Source organism: Saccopteryx bilineata, chromosome 2, assembly GCF_036850765.1.
Source record: "Saccopteryx bilineata isolate mSacBil1 chromosome 2, mSacBil1_pri_phased_curated, whole genome shotgun sequence".
Classification (NCBI taxonomy): domain Eukaryota; kingdom Metazoa; phylum Chordata; class Mammalia; order Chiroptera; family Emballonuridae; genus Saccopteryx; species Saccopteryx bilineata.
In genome coordinates, this window is record NC_089491.1 from 309376819 (window position 1) to 309394146 (window position 17328).

Consider the following 17328-nt stretch of genomic DNA (forward strand, 5'->3'; position numbering starts at 1 on the left):
GTTTGGAAATAAAATGTTAATGGGACACCCTACTTCAGAAGTCTTTTAGTCAGGCGCTCAGGACAGGGAATGTAGCCTTTACTCTAGAGTCTAGTCCCTCAGTCACTGCTGGATACTCAAATTTTATTTCTCTTCAACAAAGTGAGCAGCAGGTTTAGATTGGGTGGGGCCAACAGTCCCCTCTGCAGTAGTTCTTACAGCTTAATGGGACTCTGTTCTCATGAAGGAAGACTGAGAGAGTCCTCTCCTGGTGCTGACTTTGGCCCTCAAAACAGTGGCTAAGCCCCTTGACCTGACACAACAGTGGCATTGAGACTCACACTTTAAATGTCCATACGCTAAGTCTCTCTCCCTTTTCCTTGTGGAATCTAGCCCAGCAGGGCAGAATATCCAGCACTTAGGTTGGCTGACTGTGAAGCTCCACTCTATGCAATGCACATGAGCCACTGTGTCAGTGCTGATTATAGAGAGCAGAACTCACCTTAGCTGGGCCAGGTGTGAGGAGCCCTTCATTAGGATATTACTCTAGCAAGACTGTTAGCTTCTGAATCAATGTTCTCCACAGCTGGCCACTTGAAATGTCAGTCCTGAGCATCCCTGGCAGGAACCTGGTGAAGAGCAGTGGGAGGCACTGCCTGTGACTGGCCCTCAGCAACCTTCTTGGAGCTACAAACAATCCAGAGTTTGTGGCTGACTGTCCTGGGCCCAGGTGCACATGGAAATATTAAAATGCACACCTAGGCTGGATTTTACCCACTGTGGGCCTGGGGACAGGTCCACTTAAAGGACCACATTTCCCTGAACTCCACCTCCTGCAGCCTCTGTCTGCTGTCTGTTTGTAAGGCTCAGCAACTGTAAAAACCTCTGGTAAACTCTAGAGCCTGGGTCAATTTAGGGATTTAGAAGGATGGTCATTGTAGCTTGGCTTTAGGTGTCACTATGTGCAGACTTTTTTCACAATCCTCAGTATGATGTAGTGTCAGGAGACTACTGGGTGTGGCTTTTTACACCCAGTAATGCAGTCTGCCCACAGCATAGACAGTTTCTACTGAATCTCTCTTCAGGCAGAAGTACCAGTCATAGACTTGAGAAAGTTTGGGGAAGAAGCTCCAGCCTCAATGTCAGTAAACTGAGACACTGATGTTTCCCCTGCTTCTCGAATGACTTATTAGAATGCCACAGTCTCCATATAGTGGAGCAGGAGAGATTCCTGAGGGTGGGATAGTTGTTATATCTCAGGCTGATGCTGCTCAGAGGGGATTGGTCCTCCCAAGATGAAAACTGCACTATTGGAAAGTGACTCAGCACAAGGGTTCCAGTGGCTGTCACCCACAGTTCTCTCCCTGGGCCTCCAATTTTACATTCTCCTCATGCAACTCTAGTTCTCTTATTCCCCCCTCTGTCAGAACCCCAGGTAAGTGACTGTGAATGAGACTTTTTGTACTGGCCCTTTAAGATAGAGCCCATGTCTCTGAGAGCTCTCATCTCTTTTTTGCAGACAGAAACCTCGACTCTTTTCACTTCCAAATCCTGTGTGGGTGCCTCTTCTAGGCTCTGGAGCTCTAGACTGAGGTACCCAGCCTGGGATGTAAGACCCACATCTACCCTGGCTGGTTGGTTCAGCGGTAGAGCATCAGCCTGGCATGTGGAAGTTCCCAGGTTTGATTTTCAGCTAAGACACACAAGAGAAGCACCCATTAGCTTCTACACCCTTCCCCCTCTCCTCTCTCTCTGTCTTTCTCTTCCTTCTTCCTCTCCAACAACCAAGGCTCCATTGGAGCAATGTTGGCCCAGGTTCTGAGGATGGCTCTATGGCCTCCACCTCAGATGCTAGAATGTTTTCAGTTGCAATGGAGCAGCAGCCCAGATGGGCAGAGCATCACCCCCTAGTGGGCTTGCTGGGTGGATCCTGGTCAGGTGCATGTGGGAATCTGTCTCTTTACCTCTTCACTTATTGTTTCAAAAAGTACAAATAGAAATGTGAAAATTAAACAACATACTTCTAAAAATTAACTGGGTCAAACAGAAAAGCACAGGTCAAAAGATATATACAAACAAATGAAAATGACATATCAAAATATCTAGGATGCAGCACAAGCAGTCATAAGGGGAACATTTATATTATTACAGGCTTATATCAAGAAACAAGAAAGATCACAAGTAGCTTGACATTACATAAAAAGTAAGTAGAAAAAGAAGACCAAAGGCAACCCAAAATTAGCAGAAGAAAGGAAATAATAAAAACTTAGAGCAGAAATAAATAAAATAGAGAACAGAAAAACTATAGAAAAAATTAATAGAACAAAGAGCTGGTTCTTTGAAAAGATCAATAAAATTGATAATCTCCTAGCTAGACTCACTATATAAAAAATATAAAAGATTCATAAAAACAAAATTAGAAATAAAAGAGGGGAAACTACCACAGATATAATAGTCATATGAAGGATTGTTGTGGATAAGTATAAAAAATTTTATTGCACCAAATTCAACAATCTACAAAAAATGGATAAATTCCTAGAATTATACAATCTTCCTAGACTGAGTCACAAAGAAGTGGAAAACCTAAATAGACCCATGAGCATGGAGGAAATAAAAACAATTATCAAAAACTTCTGGTCAGAGAAATGGCACCATGAAGGGTGCTCCCAATACCTCTCCTTGCAATTTCAACAAATTCAACAACTAGAGACAAAAACAAAACAAAACAAAAAAAAAACAACCCCAGGAGCATCTAAAATACACATACATCAACCAAAGCTATGATTGGGCAAAAAGGTGGCTGAATATATATTCCACTCTGAAGGAAATAAGATGAAGAACAAAGTATTTTGCTTTCCTCACTGATCTGAGGAAGGACTGCTTTCACTTGGAACTGAGAGGAAGGGAGTGCTAGGAAAGAGGAAAGAATCTGGCTAGGGCAGAAATGTTCAAGTTGAGGAGAGAGTGTGCCTACGGCTCAGATTGAGATCACCAATGCAGAGCTAATGCCAGTAGCAAACTCAGGCAGAGGTGGGAGAGGGGGTTGCTTGTGGAGACTCATACCAGAGTGGCTTTCAGCTTTGTTTACTCCCGGTCACCTGGTCAGTGAGTGCAGGCAGTGTATGAGTGTGTTTCTCCTGGCACCTCAGGCATGGTCACCCACATTCTGAGATGGAGGGGCCGGGTCAGAGACTGTCAGCAGTGGTCTTATGCATGGGATGTAGCCAGAGTTTCTGTATAATCCCTAATCCCTAAACAACATTGCACGGAAAGTGCACAAGAGCTGGCTTCCCTATGCCTGGACATATCCATGCAGGGCACCTCCACCAGACATACAGGCTAACAAAGCACATTCCAGAGAAGAGAACTATGGACTATGGAAATGGTGGGGGGAAGGGTGCAGAGGCAGCAGGCAGCCTCTGGAAAGCAGATCTGTGGAACACTGAAAGGAGCTTAACCCACAGTCTGCTCACTGCCTGGCTGGCTTTCGCTGGCAGCTATGGTTGACAAAGTCTTCCTTCCCAGGCCTGCAATTTAAGTGGACCCGGAGGAGGGACTTGATAGCTTTTAGGGCCTCTTGCTCTGCAGACAGTGCCTGGGGCAACTTCCAACCAGGCGATACAGGTTAAAAAGCACAGTCCCATGGAACAGACCTTGAAAAACACTGTGAAAGTTGGGTGGGCTCGACTGTAGGCTTCCCAACAAGGGAGAATCCTGTGGAGAGTAGACCTGCAGAGCGCTGAGGCAAATTTAACTAGACATATCCAGAGAACCATAGAAAGGAGCCTGTCCAGAAATCAGCTCACCCTCCTGCCTACTTAAGCTGGTGGCTCTGGTTGGCAGAGCTTTCATACACAGGGTTGTACTTTAAATGGACCTAAAGGAGGGAATTGTCAGCTTTTAGGGCCTTTTGCTCTGCAGGCAATGACTGGGGCATCTTCTGGCTAGCTGATGCAAGTTATAAAGGACTAAAGCCTGGGAAGAGCAAACCTGTGGAACACTGAGGCATATTAGACATGCTCTGAGGCTCATAGAAAGACACCTGTAGAGGAATCAGATCCCAATGCTGCCTGATTATGCTGGCAGCTCTGGCTTGTAAAGCCTTACCCAGAACCCTGCTTTGAGTGGGGATAGAGGGGGGATTTCACAGCTCCTAGAGCCTCTTGCTTTCCAGGCAGTGGCTGGAACAACTTCACAGCTGGGTCCCCAGGCTGCTTGTTCAGGAAGGAGAGATTTGGGGAGAGGCTCAAAGAAAACAGACTCTCCCATTGTCAGAACCTGCAAATGTTAACAAGCCCCACCTACCAATGGGACTGAGGCCTAGTTTATATCATCACCATAGTGACACATCAACTGCAAATCTCTGCCTAAGAGTGCCACAGGGTCAGAACCTGGGGTATAGCACCACTGGCCAAAAAGAGAGAGAAGAAAGAAAGAGGAAGAAGATAAACTCTCAAAACCAGAAAAAATACAGTCTTTATAAGTTTTTCCATTTTTCTTTCATTTTTTTTATCTTTTTTTCCTCTACATTGGACATGTTATCCTCTTTCCATTTTATTATTCTCTTTTTATTCTGAAATTCTGACAGTACCCATAGGCATTACATTTTCCATTCTTGTTTTTTCTATGAGAGTTATATTCCAAAAACCTTAACTCTTTTTATTGTTTTCTTTTCTCTCTTTTTCTCTCTCTTGTTTTGTTTCTTCTTTTCTCTTTCACTTTCTCTCTCATGCCGGGGTCCAGCCCCGGGGGGGATCCAGGGGTCCCACAGGAGGAGACGGCGTTGGCAAAATCGAGTGAGAGCCGAATTCTTTTCTTTCTCTTTATTCTCCGGTTAGCATTTACTGCCAGGCATCTCTACCAAATGCTAGTATAGCTCCCTTTTTATACACGCACACCGAGTTACAATCACATGGTTTTAATTATTACTTTTGTTTCACTATGTTTTCATGTTTCCGGATAACAGTTAATTTACATCTATGAGTCACAAATCAGGTAGCAAATCATTCAAAATACAAAATAACTTGAATAGCGATAACAACATCAGTAAAAACTTTTAGAGTATTAGTTCTAAAAGGCTTGCCTCTAAAGAAATTAACATAACATCAAGAATAGCTTTCACCCAAAGATATGCAGAGTGCACTTGCAAGATAGCCCAGCAGCAACACAAGACATTCCATGGATTTCCCTACATTTTTGAATCTCAAGAGAACATCTCATTGAGAAAGCCTAGCAATTGCCTTTAGTCAAAAGACAATTCTCTTAGTAAAACATTCTTTTCTTGCTGACTACGCTCTCATCCTAGGCCACACAATGGGCCATTCTACTATACCTTACCTAAGATACTAATGTCTAGTCAAATATTACTTATTTATTATATTTAAACACTAGTTAAGTTCTGACTCTATTCTTCTCAGAATATACCACTATTTGCAAATCAAAGAAGAAAGGAATGTTTCTCTACTTATCACATGAAAAGGCTAGGGAGGAAAATGTTAAGTGAAGGCCTAAGGGTGCTCTGTGCACAGCCACTGCCTCCTAAGTTACAATTTATTCTTTTTAACATGATTAAGAAGGAATTCTCCTACAAACTTAACCATTTATGAGGGATATCATAGCCAGCCTCTTATGTCTATGAGCCCAGTTCAAGGGGCTTACAGGCTTTTCTGTGGAATTCACACCCTCTGTCTCATTTCCAAAGAAATCACTACAAATCTACAGGGAAAGCACGGTACTATTATCCCTGTGCCACAAATAATAGCACACACCCAGAAAAGGGGGGATATAAGGCCAGATTAATTTAAAAAGTCAAAAGGGGGAGTATCGTTGTGCCTATCCTTTGTGGTGACTTTGTCACCCCACAGCCATTGGTCTTCACTGCAGTGACTTTGTCACCCCTCAGCCATTGGTCTTCTCTGCTGTGACTTTGTCAATCAGCAGTTTTTGGTCTTCTTCTGCTGTGACCTTGTCAGCCAGCAGTTGTGGGTCTTCTGCTGTGACCTTGTCAGCCAGCAGTTGTGGGTCGGCTCCCGACACTCTCATTTGATCCCCACTCACAAACAAATTATTTTATTCTGGATTCAAATTTTTTCTTTGTGGCATTTTGTGTGCTTTTTACTTTGCTTTTCACCTCATTAGCATTTCCCCCAACTCTGACTCTTTGTTCTATACAGTTTTTGTTCCACTTAATGCAATAGAACTTTCATTTCTCATGGAATTTTATTTCTTTTTTCTTTTCTTTTTCACTATTTCTCTCATTCGACTGTCATTTACAAACAAATTATTTTACTCTTGATCCAAAATTTTCCCTTGTAGCATTTTCTAGGTTCTTACCTCGTTTTTTGTCTCTTTGTCACTTTCCCCCAACTCAAGCCCTCTGTTTTATGTAGTTTCTGTTCCACTTAGCACAATAGAATTTTCAGTTTTTCACTGTATTTTCTAAAAAATTTTTTTATATCAACTCTTATTAGTGTTATTAACAATAGCACTCTCACATGCCATTAAGGAAAAAGAAATAAAATATCATGGATACAAAAGACAGAGATATAGCTCAGATATATGAGAAAAATCTATAGAAAAAAATTTCAATAGCTTGGAAACCTTGGAGTTAAATGACAGAGAATTTAAAATTAGAGTCCTAAAAATACTCAGGGATATACAAGACAGCACAGAAAGGCAATTTAGAGAGCTCAAAAAACAATTCAACAAACAGAAAGAAAACATCACTGAGGAAATTAAAACTATGAAAACAAATCAAACAAAGATGAAAAAAATATTTATGAACTGAAAGACAAAATAACAAGCTTAGCAAATAGAACAGGCCAGATAGAGGAGAGAATTATTGACATAGAAGACAGGCAAGTAGAAATACTAGAAAGAGAAGAGGAGAGAGACTCATAAATTTTAAAAAATAAGAAAGCCCTACAGGAATTGTCTGACTCCATCAAAAACAGCAACATAAGAATAACGGGTATATCAGAAGGAGAAGAGAGAGAAAATGGAATGGAGAACATATTCAAACAAATAATAGGTGAGAACACCCAAACCTGTGGAAAGAACTAAACCCTCGAATTCAAGAAGCAAACAGAACACCGAGTTATCTTAACCTTAACAAACCTACTCCAAGGCACATCAATGAAATTGGCAAAAATCAATGACAAAGAAAGAATTTTCAAGGCAGTCAGGGAAAAGAAAAATAAAACTTATAAAGAAGGCCCATTAAATTATCATCAGATTTCTCAGCAGAAACTCTACAAGCTAGAAGAGAGTGAACCCCAATATTTAAAGTTCTGAAAGAGAGGAACTTCCAGCCAAGAATACTATAACCATCAAAAGTATCCTTCAAATACAAAAAAGAAATAAAAACATTCACAGATACAGAAAAGATGAGGGAATTTATCACCAGAAACCCCCACTTCAGGAAATACTAAAGGGGTTTTCCAACCAGATACAGAGAACCAAACAAAACAAAACCACAAGTAAAACTCGATCAAGATCACAATAAAAACAAGACTAATCTGTGACAACAAAAACAAAAAAGGGAAGAGGACAAAGTTTAATAGTAGCAAAGGAAGATGGAATGCAAAAGCACTCATGTGATAATGTACTACAATGAACATGATATGTATCCTTTCCATTACTTAATGGTCACCACCCCAGAAAAGACCACCACAGAAACACATGGCTTGAAAAAAGAAGTAACAAAGGAAAGAAGTATAGATTACAACCAAAAAAACCCCTAATGATAGAAAAAAAGAGAGAAGAACCAAACAAGATACAAAGCTATCAGAAACAATATATCAAATGTCAATAGAAAACCCTCAAGTGTCAATAATTATACTAAATATAAATGGATTGAACTCACCAATAAGAAAACACAGAGTAGCGAAATGGATTAAAAAAGATAATCCAACTGTATGCTGCCTACAAGAAACACATCTAAGCTACAAGGATTAAAAAAAAATTCAAAATGAAAGGTTGGAAAACAATACTCGAAGCAAATAACACCCCCCAAAAAGCAGATGAAGCAATACTCATATCTAACAATGCTGACTACAAGACAGCAAAGGTAATCAGAGACAAAAACAGTTATTACATAATGATAAAGGAACCATTAAATCAAGAAGACATAATACTTCTTAATATATATGCACCAAACCAAGGAGCACCAAAATATATAAGACAGCTATTGACTGACCTAAAAAAAAAAAAAAGACAAAAATACAATCACACTTGGAGACCTCAACACTGCTCATGGCTCTAGATTGTTCATCCAAACAGGAAATCAATAAAGAAATATTGGCCTGAAACGAAACACTAGCACAATTGGATATGATAGACATTTACAGAACATTTCATCCTAAGGTCCAGAGTATACATTTTTCTCTAACATACATGGAACATTCTCAAGAATTGACCATATGTTGGTCCACAAAAATAACATCAACAAATTCAGAAAGATTGAAATTATACCAAGCATATTTTCTGATCATAAAGCCTTGAAACTAGAATTCAACTGCAAAAAAGAGCTAAAGAAACCCATAAAAATGTGGAAACTAAATAACATACTTTTAAAAAGTGAGTGGGTCAAAGAAGAAATAAAAACAGAGATCAAAAGAACATATATACAAACAAAAGTAACATTATGACATATCATTATCCCTAGGATGCAAAAGCAGTAATAAGAGGGAAGTTCATATCACTTCAGGCCTATATGAACAAATAAGAGAGAGCTCAAGCAAACCACTTAACTTTACACCTTCAGAAACTAGAGAGAAAAGAACAAAGGCCACCCAAAACCAGCAGAAGAAAGGAAATAATAAAAATCAGAGAAGAAATAAATAAAATAGAGAACAGAAAAACTATAGAAAAAATTAATAGAACAAGGAGCTGAATCTTAGAAAAGGTCAATAAAATTGACAGACCCTTGGCAAGACTCACTAAGGAAAAAAGAGAAAAGACTCATATAAACAAAATCCAGAAGGAAAGAGGAGAAATCACCACAGATATCATATATACCAAGAATCATTGTAAAATACTATGAAAAACTATATGCCACCAAATTTAACAATCTAGAAGAAATAAATTTCTAGAACAATATAATCTTCCTAGACTGAGTCATGAAGAAGCAGAAAGCCTAAACAGACCCATAAGCAGGGAGGAAATAGAAACAACTATCAAAAACCTCCAAAAAAACAAAAGTCAAGGGCCAGATGGATATACCAGTCAATTCTATCAAACATTCAATTCTATCAAACTTGGATCCGTTCTACTCAAAGTCTTCCAAAAAATTGAAGAAGAAGCAATACTTCCAAACACATTTTATGAGGCCAACATAACCCTCATACCAAAACCTGGCAAGGACAGCACACACACAAAAAAGTACAGACCAATATCTCTAATGAATACAGATGTTAAAATACTAAACAAAATACTAGCAAATTGAATACAACAACACATTAAAAATAATTCATCATGATCAAGTAGGATTCATCCCAGAATCACAAGGATGGTTCAACATATGTAAAATAGTTAACGTAATACACCATATCAACAAAACAAAGAACTAAAACCATACGATCCTATGAATAGATGAAGAAAAGGCATTCAATAAAATACAACACCAATTTATGTTTAAAACACTCAACAAAATGAATATAGAAGGAAAATATCTCAACATAATAAAGGCCATTTATGATAAACCATCAGCTAACATCATATTAAATGGCATAAAACTGAGAACTTTTCCCCTAAAATCAAGAACAAGACAAGGTAGTCCACTGTCTCCACTCTTATTCAGCCTATTGCTGGAAGTCCTAGCCACATCAATCAGACAAGAGAAAGAAATAAAAGACATTCATGTTGGGGAATAAGAAGTAAAGGTTTCGCTTTTTGCAGATGATATGATACTATACATCAAGAACCCAAAGACTCCACAAAAAGACTACTATAAACAATAAACCAATACAATAAGGTTGCAGGATACAAAATTAATATACAAAAGTCCATTCCCTTTTTATATGCCAACAATAAAACTTCAGAAAACGAACTCAAAAAAATAATCCCCTTAAATCGAAAAAGATATAATGAGATGGAAGAATATACCTTGTTCTTGGCTAGGAAGAATAAATATAATCAAGATGGCTATATTACCCAAAGCAATATACAAATTTAATGCAATTCCCATCAAACTTCCAATGACGTTTTTTAAAGAAATAGAGCAAAAAATCATCAGATTTATATGGAACTATAAAAAACCTTGAATAGCCAAAGCAATCCTAAAGAAAAAAAATGAAGCTGGGGGCATTACAATACCTGACTTCAAACTATATTATAGGGCCACGACAATCAAAACAGCATGGTATTGGCAGAAAAATAGACACTCAGACCAATGGAACAGAATAGAAAGTCCAGAAATAAAACCACATATATATAGTCAAATAATTTTTGATAAAGGGGCCAACAACACACAATGGAGAAAAGAAAGCCTCTTCAATAAATGGTGCTGGGAAAACTGGAAAGCCACATGCAAAAGAATGAAACTGGACTACAGTCTCTCCCCCTGTACAAAAATTAACTCAAAATGGATCAAAGATCTAAAAATAAGACCTGAAACAATTAAGTACATAGAAGAAGACATAGGTACTCAACTCATGGACCTGGGTTTTAAAGAGCATTTTATGAATTTGACTCCACAGGCAAGAGAAGTGAAGGCAAAAATTAATGAATGGGACTACATCAGACTAAGAAGTTTTTGCTCAGCAAGAGAAACTGATAACAAAATAAACAGAAAGCCAACTAAATGGAAAATAATATTTTCAAACAACAGCTCAGATAAGGGCCTAATATCCAAAATATACAAAGAACTCATAAAACTCAACAACAAACAAACAATCCAATAAAAAAATGGGAAGAGGATATGAACAGACACTTCTCCCAGGAAGAAATACAAATGGCCAACAGATATATGAAAAGATGCTCATCTTCTTTAGCTATTAGAGAAATGCAAATCAAAACTGCAATGAGATACCACCTCACACCTGTTCGATTAGCTGTTATTAGCAAGACAGGTAATAGCAAATGTTGGAGAGGCTGTGGAGAAAAAGGAACCCTCATCCACTGTTGGTGGGAATGTAAAGTAGTACAACCATTATGGAAGAAAGTATGGTGGTTCCTCAAAAAACTGCAAATAGAACTACCTTATGACCCAGCAATCCCTCTACTGGGTATATACCCCAAAAACTCAGAAACATTGATACGTAAAGACACATGCAGCCCCATGTTCATTGCAGCATTGTTCACAGTGGCCAGGACATGGAAACAACCAAAAATCCCATCAATAGATGACTGGATAAAGAAGATGTGGCACATATACACTATGGAATACTACTCAGCCATAAGAAATGATGACATCGGAACATTTACAGCAAAATGGTGGGATCTTGATAACATGATACGAAGCGAAATAAGTAAATCAGAAAAAACCAGGAACTGCATTATTCCATACGTAGGTGGGACATAAGAGTGAAACTAAGAGACATTGATAAGAGTGTGGTGGTTACGGGGCGGAGGGGGGAATGGGAGAGGAAAAGGGGGTGGGGAGGGGCACAAAGAAAACAAGATAGAAGGTGACAGAGGACAATCTGACTTTGGGTGGTGGGTATGCAACATAATTGAACGACAAGATAACCTGGACTTGTTATCTTTGAATATATGTATCCTGATTTATTGATGTCACCCCATTAAAAAAATAAAATTATTAAAAATAATAATAATAATCCCCTTCATGGTTGCAACAACAACAACAACAGCAAAAATACCTACGAATAAACATAACAAAGAATGTAAAGAACCTATATAATAAAAACTACAAAGCATTTTTAAGGGAAATCAAAAAAGATACAATAAAATGGAAAAATATTCCTTGTTCTTGAATAGGAAGAATAAATGTAGTCAAAATGAGTATATTACCCAAAGTGATATACAAATTTAATACAATTCACATCAAAATTCCAATGTCTTTTTTTTTTAATTATGGAACAAAACAATCATTTGTTTTATATGAAACTATAAAAAAAACCCAAATAGCCAAAGCAATCCTGAGGAAAAAGAACAAAGCTGGGGGCATTATAATACCTAACTTCAAATTACATTATAGAGCCACATAATCAAAACAAGCCAATAAAAAAAGGGGAAGAGGACTTGAACAGACACTTCTCCCGGGAAGAAATCCAAATGGCCAACAGATAAATGAAAAGATGTTCATCTTCATTAGATATTAGAGAAATGCAAATTAAAACTACAATGAGATACCACCTCACACCTGTTGGATTAACTATTACCAACAAGACAGGTAATAGCATGTGTTGGAGAGGCTATGGAGAAAAAGGAATCTGCATCCACTGTTGGTAGGAATTTAAAGTAGTACAATCATAATGGAAGAAAGTATGGTGGCTCCTCAAAAAATTAAAAATAGAACTGCCATATGACCCAACAATTCCTCTACTGGGTATATACCCTCAAAACTCAAAAACATTAGTACATAAAGATACATGCAGTCCCACGCTTATTGCCAAGCATTGTTCACAGTGGCCAAGACATAAAAACAACCAAAAAGCCCTTCAATAAATGATTGGATAAAGAAGATGTGGCACATATACACTATGGAATACTACTCAGCCATGAGAAGTGATGATATCAGATCATTTGCAACAACATGGATAGACTTTGATAACATTATACTGAGTGAAATAAGTAAATCAGAAAAAACTAAGATCTATATGATTCCATACATAGGTGAGACATAAAAATGAGACTCGGGCACATGGATAAGTGTGTGGTGGTTATGAGGGATGGGGTAGGGCACAAAGATAACCAGATAGAAGGTGATGGAAGACAATTTGACTTTGGGTGATGGGTATACAACATAATCAAATGTCACAATAACCTGGAGATGTTTTCTCTGAACCTCTGTACCCTGATTGATCTATGTCACCCTATTAAAATTAATAATAATAATTTAAAAAAACTTCCACATATATTAATGTCCAGGCAAGACATCCATAGAAGAGTTGGTTCTTATGCTTCTCAAAGTCTTCCAAAAAATAGAAATAGAAGCAGTACTTTCTAACATATTTTATGAAACCAACATAACTCTCATACCAAAACCTGGAAATGACATTACAATAAAAGAAAACTACAGATCAACATCTCTAATTAATACAGATACAAATATTTTAAACAAAATACAAGCAAACTGAATACAACAGCACATTAAAAAAATAATACATCATGATCAAGTGACATTTATTCTAGGAGCACAAGAATGATTCAACATACATAAATTAATTAACATTATACACCATATCAACAATACAAACAACAGAAATCATATGGTTTATCAATAGATGCAGAGAAGGCATTTAATAAGAAACAACGACCCTGTTTTTTAAAACACTCAATAAAATAGGTGTGGATAAATAGACCTCAACATAATAAAGGCCATATATTATAAATCATCAGCTAATAATATACTAAATAGTAAAAAATGAAAGCTTTTTCTCTAAAATCAGAAACAAGACAAGGCTGCCCACATTCGCCATTCCTATTCAATATAGTGCTGGAAGTTCTAGCCAGAGCTATCAAACAAGAGAAAAAAAATAAAAGGCATTCAGATCAAAAACAAAATATTAAAGGTTTTATTTTTTGCAAATGACATAATCCTGTATACAGAAAACTCCAAAGACTCCACAGAGAGACTAATAGAAACAATAAACCAATGCAAAGGTCACAGGATACAATATCAATATACAGAAATTTTTTGCTTTCATATATGCAAACAACGAAACTTTGGAAAATGAACTCAAAAAAATAATCCTTCTTACAGTTACAACAAAAGAAATAAAACACCTGGAAATAAACTTAACAATGAATGTAAAAGATCTATATACTGAAAACTACAAAGCATTATTAAAGGAAATTGAAAAAGGCACAATGAAATAGAAAAATATTTCATGTTCATGAAATGGAAGAATTAACATAGTTAAAATGGTCATATTATCTATGCAATATACAAATTTAATGCAGTTCCCATCAATATAACAATATTATTTTTTAAAGAAATGGAACAAAAACTCACCAATTTGAGTGGAACCATAAAAAACCTCAAATACCAAAACACTCCTAAGAAAAAAGAACATGGCTGGAGACATTGCAATACCTAACTTCAAATTATACTATAGAGCCATGTTAATCTAAACAACCTGGTGGTGGCAGAAAAATGGACACACTGACCAATCAAACAGAATTCAGAGCTGAGAAATAAAACCACATATATATGGTCAACTCATCTTTTTAAAAAAGCCAAAAACACACAATGGAGAAAAAAAGCTCATCAATAAATAATGCTGGAAAAATTGGAAAGCTGCATGCAAAATATTGAAACTTGACAACAGTTTGTCCTCCTGCACAAAAATCAATTTAAAATGAATCAAAGACCTAAATATAAGATCTGAAACAATAAATTACATTGAAGAAAACATAGGTACGAAACTCATGGACCTTGGCCATAGAGAACAATTTATTGGCATTTAACCCTAAAGGCAAGGGAAGTAAAGGCAAAAATAAATGAATGAGACTATATCAAACTAAAAAGTTTCTGCACAGCAAAAGAAACTGACAACAAAACAAGTAGCCAACAAAATAGGAAATGATGTTTGCAAACAATAGCTCCAATAAGGGGTTAATATCCAAAATATACAAAGAACCCACAAATCTCAGCAGCAAACAAGCAAACAATCCAATTAAAAATTGGGAAGAGAACCTGAACAGATACTTCTCCCAAGAAGACATACAAATGGCCAACAGATATATGAAAAAATGCTCATCTTCACTAGCTATTTGAGAAATGCAAATCAAAGCAAAAATGAGATTCCACCTTATACCTGTTAAAGTGGCTATTATCAACAAGACAGGTAATAACAAGTGTTGGAAAGGGTATGGGGAAAAAGAACTTTCATTCACTGCTGGTGAGTATGCATATTAGTACAACTATTATGAAAAAAATATGGTGGTTCCTCAAAAAATTAAGAGTAGAACTACCTTTTCACACAGCAATCTTTTACTGGGCATCTAACCCCAAAATTTGAAAACATTGGTACATGAAGACAAATGCACCCCCATGTTCATCACAGCATTATTCATAGTGACCAAGACATAAAAACAACCAAAGTGTACTTTGATGGAGGATTCGATAAAGAAGATGTGTTTTATATATATATATATAATGGAATACAACTCAACCATGAGAAATGATGAAATTTGGTCATTTATGACAACATGGATAAACATAGAGACCATTATACTGAGTGAAATAAGTAAATCAGGAAAATCTAAAAACTGATTTTGCACATAGGTGGGATACAAAGCTGAGACTCATGGACATAGGTAAGAGTGCAGTGTTTACCATGGGGAGGGAGGTGTAGGGGAATGGGAAGGGGATTGGGTGAAGAGTGTAAAGAGGGACAAATATAAGGTGGTAAAATATGATTTGGCTTTAGGTGATGGATATACAACAAATTGACTATTCAAATGATAGATTGGTGTTTGCCTGAAATCCATGTACACTTATTAATCAATGTCACCCTATTAAAATTAATTTTCTAAATACAAAAAAGAAAAAAAATGATGACATAGTGACATTTACAGTAACATAGCTGGAACTTGTGAACATTATACTGAGTGAAATAAGTAAATCAGAAAAAGCTAAGAATTCTATGATTTCACACATAGGTGGGACAAAAAAACTGAGACTCATAGATATAGATAAAAGTGAAGTGGTTACCAGGGATAGGAGGGTGGGGGAGAAGGAAGGGGGTGGGTGTAAAGAGGGAAAAATATAAGGTAATGGAAAGTGATTTGACTTTGGGAGATAGGTATAAAACACACTCAACAGTTCAAAATATTATAGAAATGTTTACCTAAAACCTATGCATTCTTATTGATCAATGTCACCCTGCTAAAATTAATTTTCTAAATAAAAATTTTAAAAAATGATATGATGCATAGTTATAATGAAATACTAACGCCACAAAGAATTATAACATATTGCCATTTATATCAAGATGGTTGGGCATTGAGAACATTATACTAAGTGTAGTAAGTTATGAAATGTTATGAATTATATGATTTCAAATACAATGGGATATAAAACTGAGACTCATGAGTACAGAGAAAAGTGAAGCTTATCAGAAGGAGGGGCTGAAGGAAGAGAATACAGTTGTCCCTCGCCATATTGCAGTTCACTTTTAACAGTCTCACTGTATTGTGGATTTTAAAATTGTATGTATCTAATTTTGTATCACAGATTTTTCACTCTCGCAGAATTTTGCAGTATATAGGTATTTTTATATATTTATTATTTTAATTATTTTTGTGGTAAAATAAGCATTTTCTAGCCTAAAAATAAAAAATATAAAAGTATTAATTAAAACATATTAAAAGAACATTAAATTGAAATAAAGCCTTAAAATATATATATGAATAATAAAATAAATATAAGGTTGCTACTTAGTGAATTTTTGCCTAATGTGGGGGATTCTGGAATCTAATCCTCACTGTGGACAAGGAACCACTGTAATGTGGGACTAATAAAGGGTGACAGAAAATTTGACTTTGGGTGATGGGCACACAACACAAACAACAGTTCAAATGCTAGGTAAATATTTATCTGAAATTTATCTATGCTCTTTTATTTATCATTGTTACCCCCATTAAATTTAATATTTAGATAAAACATAATAAATCTGAAATATTAAGCCCTTTCACTACTTTCTGTATAATAACTAGTAATCACATTATTCCCTAAACACTATATTTCTTTATAATTCTTCTTTTGTTTTGGTAATTGGTGTAGGTGAAAGCAATATAAAATGGGCACAAGATCATGATGAATAAGGGGCCTGGCCCTGGGAACAGATACTATTGAGATTCTGCCCTGGATTTTTAATAATTATGACTGCATAATTGGATTAGTTTTTTAAACTTTTTGTTTCATGTTTCTCTTATTAACAAGGGGTTAATATTTATTTTAAAAGACTCTTGTGAAAATAAATGAGACACACAGTTAAGGTTCTTATCATAAACTAAGACACTGTTCAAAAATCTTAGCTCTTACAAATCTCTAAAACTCCTAGGGCTAGAAATTATTTTGGTGATGTTCTAATCTAACACTTACCCAATCTCACCCATTATCAAAATTTTCTTGGGAGGTTTTCAGAAATGAAAATGCATAGGTTTCACTTTCATATTTTCTAAATCATGAATTCTGATGAGTAATCATTTGGAGAACCA